The following is a 9,978-nucleotide window of genomic DNA, read 5'->3' on the forward strand; positions in this document are numbered from 1 at the left end:
CTAATCCAAACCTAAATTCTTATAGTAGTTTTTTTCCGACAGCAGTTGGAGAAAGTCGTTGCTCAGCAGCCCGTTTTTGCCAGAATGGTAGCCTGTTTGTGTTCACGAGATATTTGGCAACCACTCTGGATGTCTCACTCAGGGTTTGGCCGATCCATTTTATTCTTTAGGAGGCTGTCGTAAATTTGACATTGTATTACGTCACACACAGGAACAGCTGGTAAAATGTAACACATTATATACAGATGGTGATTAACTACAACCGCACTACATTCTTATCTTCATTTGGACACATTTGCGCATAAATGCGCATGGCCGGAGATATCCTCCCTGTTAGGTTTAACAGATGTTCAAGTCCTCCTAACACTCATACCCCCCCCTTTCTATGCTCAAACGCTGACCCTGCTTGAGAAGTCACTGAGACCTCACTATAAGTCGCAATACTGAACCGTGAGACAGGACTTCGGTCCGCTGCTATTTTAGAGATATAATGTGTGAGCTGTGCTCAGTATCAAAACAAGACTTTGACCTTTAATATCTTTGTTACACATGTGGAAGGGAGGACAAATACCGCCCCAAATTTCCCAGGTCTGGTGGGAAAACAATTACTTGTATTTGCAAACGGCCAGAGCAGGGACTGGGCCCAGGCAAGCGTTTGTGATTAAAGGCGTCCTTGTGGACTGCTCCTGAATCCGTACTACTTTTTAGGAACTACAAGTTATTTCTAGGAAATCAAAAAATGGCAACAGAATATCTTCCAATAGCCCCAATGCCCATAAAAGCGCTTATGTGCAGATTCCAGAGTTCCCGGTGCGACACACACACACACACACACACACACACACACAACCAGTGTGTCTGGGCAGGGATCAGGTGCTTGTTGGAAATGCCCCGGACACAATCGAGTCTCTCTTTCAATGGATGGGAGAATTCCGAGCCTGGCGTCAGTGAGTCTGCCTCTCTCTCCGCCCTCCCTCTCCCTCTCCCTGCTCCTCCATGCAGCTGGACGCGGACAATCAAGCCATCAACAATTGCCATGCATAATTAGAAGCACCCCCCCTTCTCTTCTCTCCTTCTCTCTCTGTCGGCTAAATTTAAATATTTTATTGTCAGTAAAATGCTACTAAGGAAAGGGATAAAAACTATAACATAACAAAGCCTATAGGCAGCTGTTCACTTCTGTGACTGAATGTGTGTGTTTCCATACCTGCCCCCTCCAACACACACTTATCTTTACCTCAGTGCACCTCTGCTTAACATAAAAATGTCTTGGTAACAACAGAACAGAGTGTAAAGTAATGGGATGAGACACTGGGGGGCATGGAGAGCACGAGTGAGTGAACCACCACACTATCATGCAGAGAGACAGTGTTGTATCTTTCAAGGCCTATTGTGGAAAAAAAATGAACACAGTGAAATGTAATTTTTTCTATTCCTACTTGTGCGTCATGCAGGATTCCTCCTCTTCCTCTACTCCCTGTGTTCACTGTCTTTTATCAAAGATGCTTATGTCTTCTCCATCTGCTTCAAACAGCCTACAATTCCCAAGCTTTTGTCTGCAGTGACTTGACATTTTACACACACTGTTTATTTGTACTGGTCACTCATTTATGTTTGAGTCTCTTGTTTAAGCCTGTTATGTATTAATTCATTCATGTAGTTTGATTTTTACGTGAAAAAGTTCACTGTGTATCAAACTTCATGCACTGAATCAGTGGCTGGTAGGAGGCATGACAAACCTCACATGACTGGATCAGGACTTTGCCTTTTCTGTTTGCTGTTAATACTGTGTTAATCCAATCATGAGTAGATAGTTTTAAACACAGGTGTGGTTGTTTTCAAATACACCCATAATATATGTATATTCAGAACATGACTGCTCAGACCAAACCTGGAAATATAAACACACAGTAAACACAAAAAATTCACTAACTTCCAGCAATAGCTGGATACAGTTCATTTGCCACTGCAAAATGATCTTTACATGCTTTTACCTATGGTGTGGTAATAAGCAGCCATACAGACTTGCATTTTCTCTGTCTGTATATTTTAGCAAAAATGTAGATATTATATTTGCAGCAGCAGAAAAATTTGGTCCCATACTGTATGTGGTTTCCTGTGACATGTATGTAAAGGCCAGTTTAATTGTCACAAGGAATAATACACAGCTGGTAAAAACAGTTGCATAATGTCGTCTGTGGCTGTGGGGGAGCTTTGTTAAATCTGAGGAGTTAACCCAGATGATGTCATAGTGATATCAGGGCCATTTGGGTTTAGAGACTACAACTTTTTGACAAAAGGCCTGCATTACAAACTGAGGGTGTGGAGTTCAAAAGGCATAAGGAAAAAAAAAAAAAAAAAAAAAACTATCATAGAGATGCTACTTATTATATTACAGGAACCTCAAAGTCTGGATATCTCTGATTCTGTTTCATCAGCTGAGATGTTTTTCTCTATACAAGTTCACTATCTTAATGTAATCTAAATCAACGGAGTGTCCAGTGTTCGGATGCATTTTGATGCCAGATGTGGCCTATGGCTCAACTGGATGTAAACGGAATCTGGATAAGGACAAACGATGTATCTTTGTTTTGCTACGGAACAGGAATAACTTTAAATTTTCCAGTAAGTATATGCTGTAGTATATTAGCTATATTATATTAAAACATCAAATGAATTGGCAGCAAAATAGATATTTCTTAAACTGACAGAAATACTTGTTGCAATGTATGGCCAAAATTTGGTAACATGGTGCTTGGAGGAAGAACGCACCTGAAACCATAATACAGCTATAGTTTCACAGTACGGTGGCTGCCCATTGTGGGAACTGTGCTGTTATCATTATAATGTTGTCAGGTGACCCTGCGCATGTCCTTGGGTGTGACTATTTAACTGCTCTCCCCATGCAGGAATATATCAAGGCAATACAACTGTATAGCAGGTGGGGCACAAGCCACAGAAGGCCATAAAGCCCACGATCACCACATAAGGCCAAAACAAGCTGACTATAATTTTAAGTGTGATTGAGCAAGTGGATAGGCTGCCAGCTGCTGGTCACACTATTGTTGTGTCGTCTTCGTTGGCCCTGATGGGAACAGTCCGTTTATTCTGCAGCTATTCCACTGAGAATAGACATCTGGCTTTGTGTAAGCATAGTTAGGGTCAGGCTTAGTGATCGTGGTCAGGGCCAGTTGCTGTAGGCGAGGGCGATCTGATTAGTCATAACACAATCAGGCATAATTAGCTATAAGACACCAATCTTCTCAAACAGCATGCAACAGCGTTTGAATTATAATTACACACAGTCACACAGTATAATGGATTACATTAATATAGATCCAACAGACTATCAAGCAGACGAACTTGGAATAAGCCGCTGTAGAGCTGACACTGAACTGTTGTAGTCTATCAGTGGATGACCATTAATGGAAGCACTGCAGGCCCTAATCCCTGTATTAAAACAATTCCTCTGTTTTCAAAACTGCAAATAAAACCAGAACGAGTGTCTGCAAACAGCATAGACACAAACTGGCTGTGTTTGCTAGTTGTCTCCATGTTGCCAGGGAAGAATGTGTCTGATCCATGTTCAATCTCAGCATGGAGCTGCAAAACAGCAATTGTACATAATCTTAACCAAAATCAAGACCTATGCAACAATTTGCAGATGACTACCAGATGAAGACCATAAAAATATGAAATGCTCTTGTGTAACTGCTGTTATGTAAGCAGAACATTTTTGTTAAATATATTTTAAACTTGCTTGAACTAGAATGTTGACCTTGTAATTAAAGGCTATCTGGGCCTATACTTTGTAAGACCCCACACAGAGCACTGCTCATATGTTGTCATGAAGATGCAGAGTGCTGCTTCTAAATACAGTGCTGTGAAAAAATGTTCTTGATTTAATCTGTTGGAAGGAAATGAGTGAAATGGAAATAAACCAATCCCAACATTTTTGACCAGTTACAATAGTGTATTAAGTTGCAGCGAGTGAGGTTGGGTAAAGATTTGGACAAATTTAGCCAGCCAGTCTGCTCACACTGAGGTGATCAAGACCAAATATGGCCTTTTATTTTGCACACAGACCCCACACAACACAAGCTTATGCATTTTTTTTTTGTGAGGAGACAATATGGTCTGGGGGAGCAAGATGGAGAGATACAAACAGGAAATTTGTATGGATGTTGTGGAAGTCCAATGAGGAGAGCAAGAGAAGATTAGTGTGGAATATGACTGTGGGAGACGCTTCAGGGCAAGAGACAGAGAAGAGAAAGAGACAGCAAAAGAAAGAGGAGTTGACAGTCAGAAAGACATAGAGAAGCCTGACGCTACAGCCGCTGCTGCAGGGGTTCAGCTGGTCAGAATTCAGAGAGGCACAGTCAGAGGTCATGTGGTCCCTGGTGAGTATCTCTGCACCTGTGTGTGTCTTGTGTTTGTAGGTCAAGTGGGTCCCTGAAATCCAGATAAGCCACATCATTGAATTTCTGCTTCTGTCACTGACATTGTATATTTTAACATCTTTCCCCAACCCCTTCACACACTCACTTATGTTCCAGCACATGTGCGTGTACAAACAGATATATGTAAGCACACAGGCATGAGAGCACACATACATTTACCACCCCCTCTACATCTCTTTTGTCTCTTCTTATGTCACTAATGAACTGAAACAGTGGGGACTAAGACACAATAAACAGCTGATTCCCCCTGCTCCCACACATACTTACTCTTAATCTGGGTCACCAGTGCACCTCTGCGTGAGGTGGGGGGTGGGGTGGGGGGCAGACTGGCAGCAACAAAGGTCTGGATGTGAAATTAAGCAAATTAAAATCTCTTACACAGAACTCAGAAACAAGCACAACACAAATACAGCCTGGCCTTGGTACTGCAGTGTCTCCTGCTCTGTCTGGTTGCCATTTATTTTAGAGCAATTTATATTCTCCTATAAGTGACTGTGAGTTTTATCTTCACCTCCACCCTCTTCACCCTCCCCATACACACTAACATACCCTCTTCCTCTGAAGGGGCTTTAATCATGATGCTGTGACATGCACAGCATCATGGGTTGGACACAGAGACTCAAGAAAAATGGACACTCTTCCAGCTGGTCAGCTTTGTACTGCCATGTTCAATTGGGCATTATGTGCAGAGATTTAATCAGGCTGTGTGTGTGAAACCATATAAACACATCATGTCACCAAGGTTTTAACGATCCAGTGTATTTATTGCTCACTGCAGGAATAAAAAGTTTAAAACGTTTCAGACTTATTGCTGTACTTGTTCTGTCCCTGAACTATTTTTGACTATAACCCAGAGTTAAACAGGCCACTCTCACACTCTGTGACCCTTAGTCACTGCTTATGAAAGCTCTAAGCATAAATTCTTAAAATAAAAGCTGAAGTAACATAACGAGTCACTTCCAAAAAGAGGGTCACTCTCAGGAAATGCCTATACAGCATCTGTTTAGCCATGTCTAGTCTGTGTGTATTGTATTTTGGACATTTCCTGCTAACATTCTCTGGCAACTATGTAATTTACTGAAAATATCCTTTCACCACTAAGCTGAGAGTCTGGCCAATGCTGAGTGTCAAAGCCACTCAAGATTTCTAAAAATGTTGCCTCCTTCTGAGGAATATGGCCTTTGGAAACTAGTTCTCACAAAGTTAAAAGACTTGGGCTTAAAAAAGAGAAGAATTCATTTAAATGGCAACAGAAAGAAAGATTAAAATTTCAATATTGAGAAAAGATACATTATGCTGTAGGGTTGGTTTACTCAAATTATACCCTATAGTATTTAGCCATCCACATAGTTTTGGTTTTATTTACTCAGGTTTTAAGATATTTGTCTCTCAGATATTGTATGTACATCCACCCCAGTGAAATGGAGATGAATGCAATTTAATCTGTGGTAGTAACAGCAGTGAAATGTTGAGTTTCAAATGCAGCAGTAAAGTGTCTTTCCATAAACACTGTTCTTATTACCCTGAAAAATCCACATGCCTCGACAAAGGGTTATTTTTTTAGCAGAAGCTGGCTCCAAAAAAACAAACAACAAAAAACTGTTCATAATGAGGACTGTGGATTATTCATGGTTAGCAGGGCTTTGTTCCTAGAGAAACACAATGCTGATACATTTTTAAAATGTAAATTTATGATGATGTGAACATTACAAACAAAATTTCCATTTGTCTCAGTTAAAGGGTGTTCTAGTGGTGGAGTGGTCTAAAGTCTTGCTCAAAAAAAACATGAATCCTTATACAACTGTGTTGCTCAGCTGGCAAATGCTGAGCCAGACCTTTGACACAGAACATTGTGTTAGTCACCTGCAAGTTCATATTCAGTGTTTTGTAACTTTAACAATAATTTTACTCTTTCCAAAAACTCTTTCCCACATGATGGCCACAATGGAGAATATCTTTAAAGCTACAGTATGTAACTATTATTCAAATATTTTTTGTTGTAGAAATATGCTTCACAACTTATCTTAATGTAGAGAGGGGCTGTCGAAGCCTCCTGTGCCCCACACGCATTGAACAGCACTGGCAGCAGTGCAGAGATATTAGCTTCTGAAAGGATTTGAGTGGGTTTGACATCTCTAACTATTCAAAGATTTTCAGTCAATTTCTGCTCGATCAGCAAGTTTTGTTGCATTCTCATTTGTCATAATTTCATAACAACAAATATCTGAAGAGCTGGGCAGAGTGTGGTGGAGCAGGGAGAGGGAGGGCTGAGCGACACAGAGTTGATCGATTTGGAAAGTCATACCAGTGCTACCTAAGTTCCATACTATAGCTTTAATGTGGCAGTTATAACAGCAGCAAAAATCTTTTCTTGTTGTCTTATTAACTGATTAATGCATGGACGTATTACTTAAACAGGCCAGCTATATGAACGTTTTCATTTATGCTGAACCAAAAAAAACTCATTTCCCATTTTCCATGTGCAGTTCACCTTCTATCATCTGAATGAAACCCTCAAGTTTGTGCTAGCTTAGTATTTACAAAGTGTACCAAAGGACCACTCTCTGTTGTACCTCTAATTAGTACCAAGGTATACAGTTTATTTCCAGGAAACCTTTTAGGAAGTTATCTGGAAATAAACTGGAATTTGCAGATCTGTAAAATAAAGTGTTACTGTTTTCTGCATTGCTGGACACTAATTGTGGTTATAAAAGAAAAGTGGGTGAACCAACCTTTTAAATGCGGAAGAGAATGAGAATGAGAAACAGTGAAGGCAGAGACGGAGACCGCTGGGTCAGGGTGATGAACCAACACAGTGAGCTCAGATAAAGATGAGCACTTCAAACACCACTGATAAGCTCCACAGTGAAGGACAAGGGGCAACTCCTTTGGCTAAAACAAGAGAGAAACCTGACACAGCCCAGTTTTGAGAGGTAAGAATATGTGTTACATCGATAGAAATCGCCATGTCTCTACACTGTATTCACAAAAGTGTTTTTTATGTTATCTAATTTGTGTTAATACAGTCAACAGTGTCATTTTGTACCCGAATAGGCTTCAGCTTAATGTGACAGCTATGACAATGTTAGTAGCCAATCAAACGTGTGTGTTTTCATTCACATCACAAGAGACCTGTAATAACAGTTTAACAACCTGAGCAGTGCTCACCTGTGTCAACGCAGAGTGACTGAGTTAATTATTGTCCTCCAGACGTCCGCAAGGCCTCAGAGAGACAGAGAGATTACAAAGAACAAACTGAAGATTAGATTGGCAGGTAAGCTACTTTTCTTTTTAGCTGCAAAACTAATCAAACTGAGGATTAAAATTCTGTTGGTTAAATATCACAGATAAGCATCAGTGCTGTTACTCACAGTTGTTTAAGATAATTGTCATAAATTACTTTTCTGTTCACACCAGATGTGTGCCCCCCTTGTTAGGGGGTAGATGATTCCACCCTCCCTGACCAACAACAACACTCCAGTGTTAGGGTAACCTCCTGGTGACTTTACTGCAGCATCTGGCAAATGTTAGGCTTCACCTGAATCCATGCCGTAATCTGAGCAGGTCTTACAGATGCAGCTTTAGTAGGAAAAAAGCGTGGGGCGTGTGTGAGATCATGTATGTACTCTCGCATCTGTGCGCTCTCCGGGCTCAGCGTCTGCTTGCAGGGTTTGAAAAAGACAATCACTTGCTTCAGGATGGAAACCAATGAAGCTGATACAAACACAGCAGGAGAGCCCTTTTCACAGTGCGCACAATAACCACCCAGCCCCAGAGAACACAGTGCCTGGCTTGCCTTGTGACAGTGTGTCGCACGTGGTCGAGATGGGTCTATGTGTCCTTTTGTTAGCAGAAACTGATAAGTGAAAAAAGACAAAAACAGACAAGACCTTTAAGACAATAATGCCACACTCCCTGCACAGCTGGCACATTTTCTGAGAAGCTATTTCCTGTAAAAATTCTGACACGGGAATAATGATGGCTTTGATTGGGCCCCAGTTAACGGGAGGAACTTCCTGTTCCTTTGTACTGGTTTCATTGTGAGACGATGGGGGAGGAGGGGCGAGGCAGGGCTTGAGGGAAACAGCTGCTGGAGATGACACAGTCAAGAACATCCCTGTGACCCCTCCACCTCTTCATGCACACACACACAAAACACATACATTCACACAGGATCACCTCGTCTATTTGTAGACCCGGCTATGGTTTGTTTCAACCAAATTTTCCAGCTGTTGACCTAGTTAAATCTCCTCCTAACTACCAGTATGTGTTGAGTCAGTAAAGAGCTCATTCTCACAAAGTCAGAACCAGACCGTGAAACATTTACTCTCAGTTGTCAGGAAAAGTGTTACTCAGAGATCAGCTTTCCAAAAACAAAACACTTAAATTAGTCACTGTGGCCCGTCACCTCTGGTTCCCATTCTAGCCAAAGACACACACGAAACTTGTATCAAACTAAGTTTCCACATAATTAAAAGGATTTCTTTTAACCTACTAGGAGCACTATTCAGTCTGGGGTAAGCTGTTGATTATTAAACTGTAAAACATTTCCTGTGCTTGTATTCAAGTTCTTTTAGTTTGTATGTCACAAATTTGACACTAGAGAAGCATAAGAAAAATTTTACAAAGCATTTGTGAGCACAGTATAACAAAGGTCTGAAATAATTATTGCCACAACAAAACTGAACAACGGAGCAGTAAAAAGATCAAGGTTTCAACAGCAACAGTGACTTTTATTTAATCTTACATAAAATCAGTTGTTAAACCAAATGTAGCTCAACGTTTGGAACTAGAGTGGTAGTTTTGATTTAAAAAAAAAAATCACAAAATGTTGTGTAAAGGTTAGGGTTGGTGATCTTGTCTTTGTTGTTTGCACATTTCTAAAGGAAAGTCTGACTTGTTATCTGTAGAGGAAAGCCTGTGGTTCTCGGGTTAATTGTTGCAAAAGCAGATGTTCGTTACATTTCTACTCCTTTCGGAAAACCCGACACATACTTTGGTTAGCATACTCTTTGGAATAATTATAATTCTGACAACTTGCACGGTGCCCTCCAATTATATGCCATCAGGTCATCAAATACACGCACAAACACACACTTGTGCTATTGTGCATGCACACCCTTATTTTTTTTTATCTGAGTGAGGTTTTCCATTAGTGTTTTTGCAGAGATCACACATTCTTCTGTTTCCTGCCACACATAGTGTTTCGCCACAGAAGCTAACCAGTGTTCATGCTTTCTGTGCTCTGCACTGAAGATCATCACTGGAAAATCATCAGCACGCACACACACAAACACACGTCACAAACACAGCTGTATGAACACAAACACAGTTACTGTTCAGCTCTATTATGCAACAAGTTTATATCGGGAAAACATGAATATATAATATTTAATGATTTCAGAAAAATTCTGATTTTGTCAAATCACATTCCTCGGTTTTCCTCTGTGCATCATTTTCAATTTCATTTCGCTGTTTTGTCTCCCTTACTTCCTCTCCTTTTTTCCTCATCTCTTTC

General features: G+C 40.6%; 1 protein-coding gene across 1 annotated transcript in view; it reads right to left on the reverse strand.

The window, feature by feature from the left end:
* Nucleotides 1-2,394: 2,394 nt before the first annotated feature.
* The window catches only part of msrab (methionine sulfoxide reductase Ab), a 55,522-nt gene continuing 47,938 nt past the window's right edge, over nucleotides 2,395-9,978 (reverse strand). Inside the window, exons 7-9 of the transcript XR_002274232.1 lie at nucleotides 7,629-7,683; nucleotides 4,728-4,803; nucleotides 2,395-4,452 (exon numbers count right to left, since the gene is read on the reverse strand). The gene's annotated coding sequence lies outside the window, so the exon portion shown is untranslated. The remainder of the gene's footprint in view (nucleotides 4,453-4,727; nucleotides 4,804-7,628; nucleotides 7,684-9,978) is intronic.

The sequence above is a fragment of the Monopterus albus genome, unplaced genomic scaffold (genome assembly GCF_001952655.1).
Source record: "Monopterus albus unplaced genomic scaffold, M_albus_1.0 scaffold13.1, whole genome shotgun sequence".
Classification (NCBI taxonomy): domain Eukaryota; kingdom Metazoa; phylum Chordata; class Actinopteri; order Synbranchiformes; family Synbranchidae; genus Monopterus; species Monopterus albus.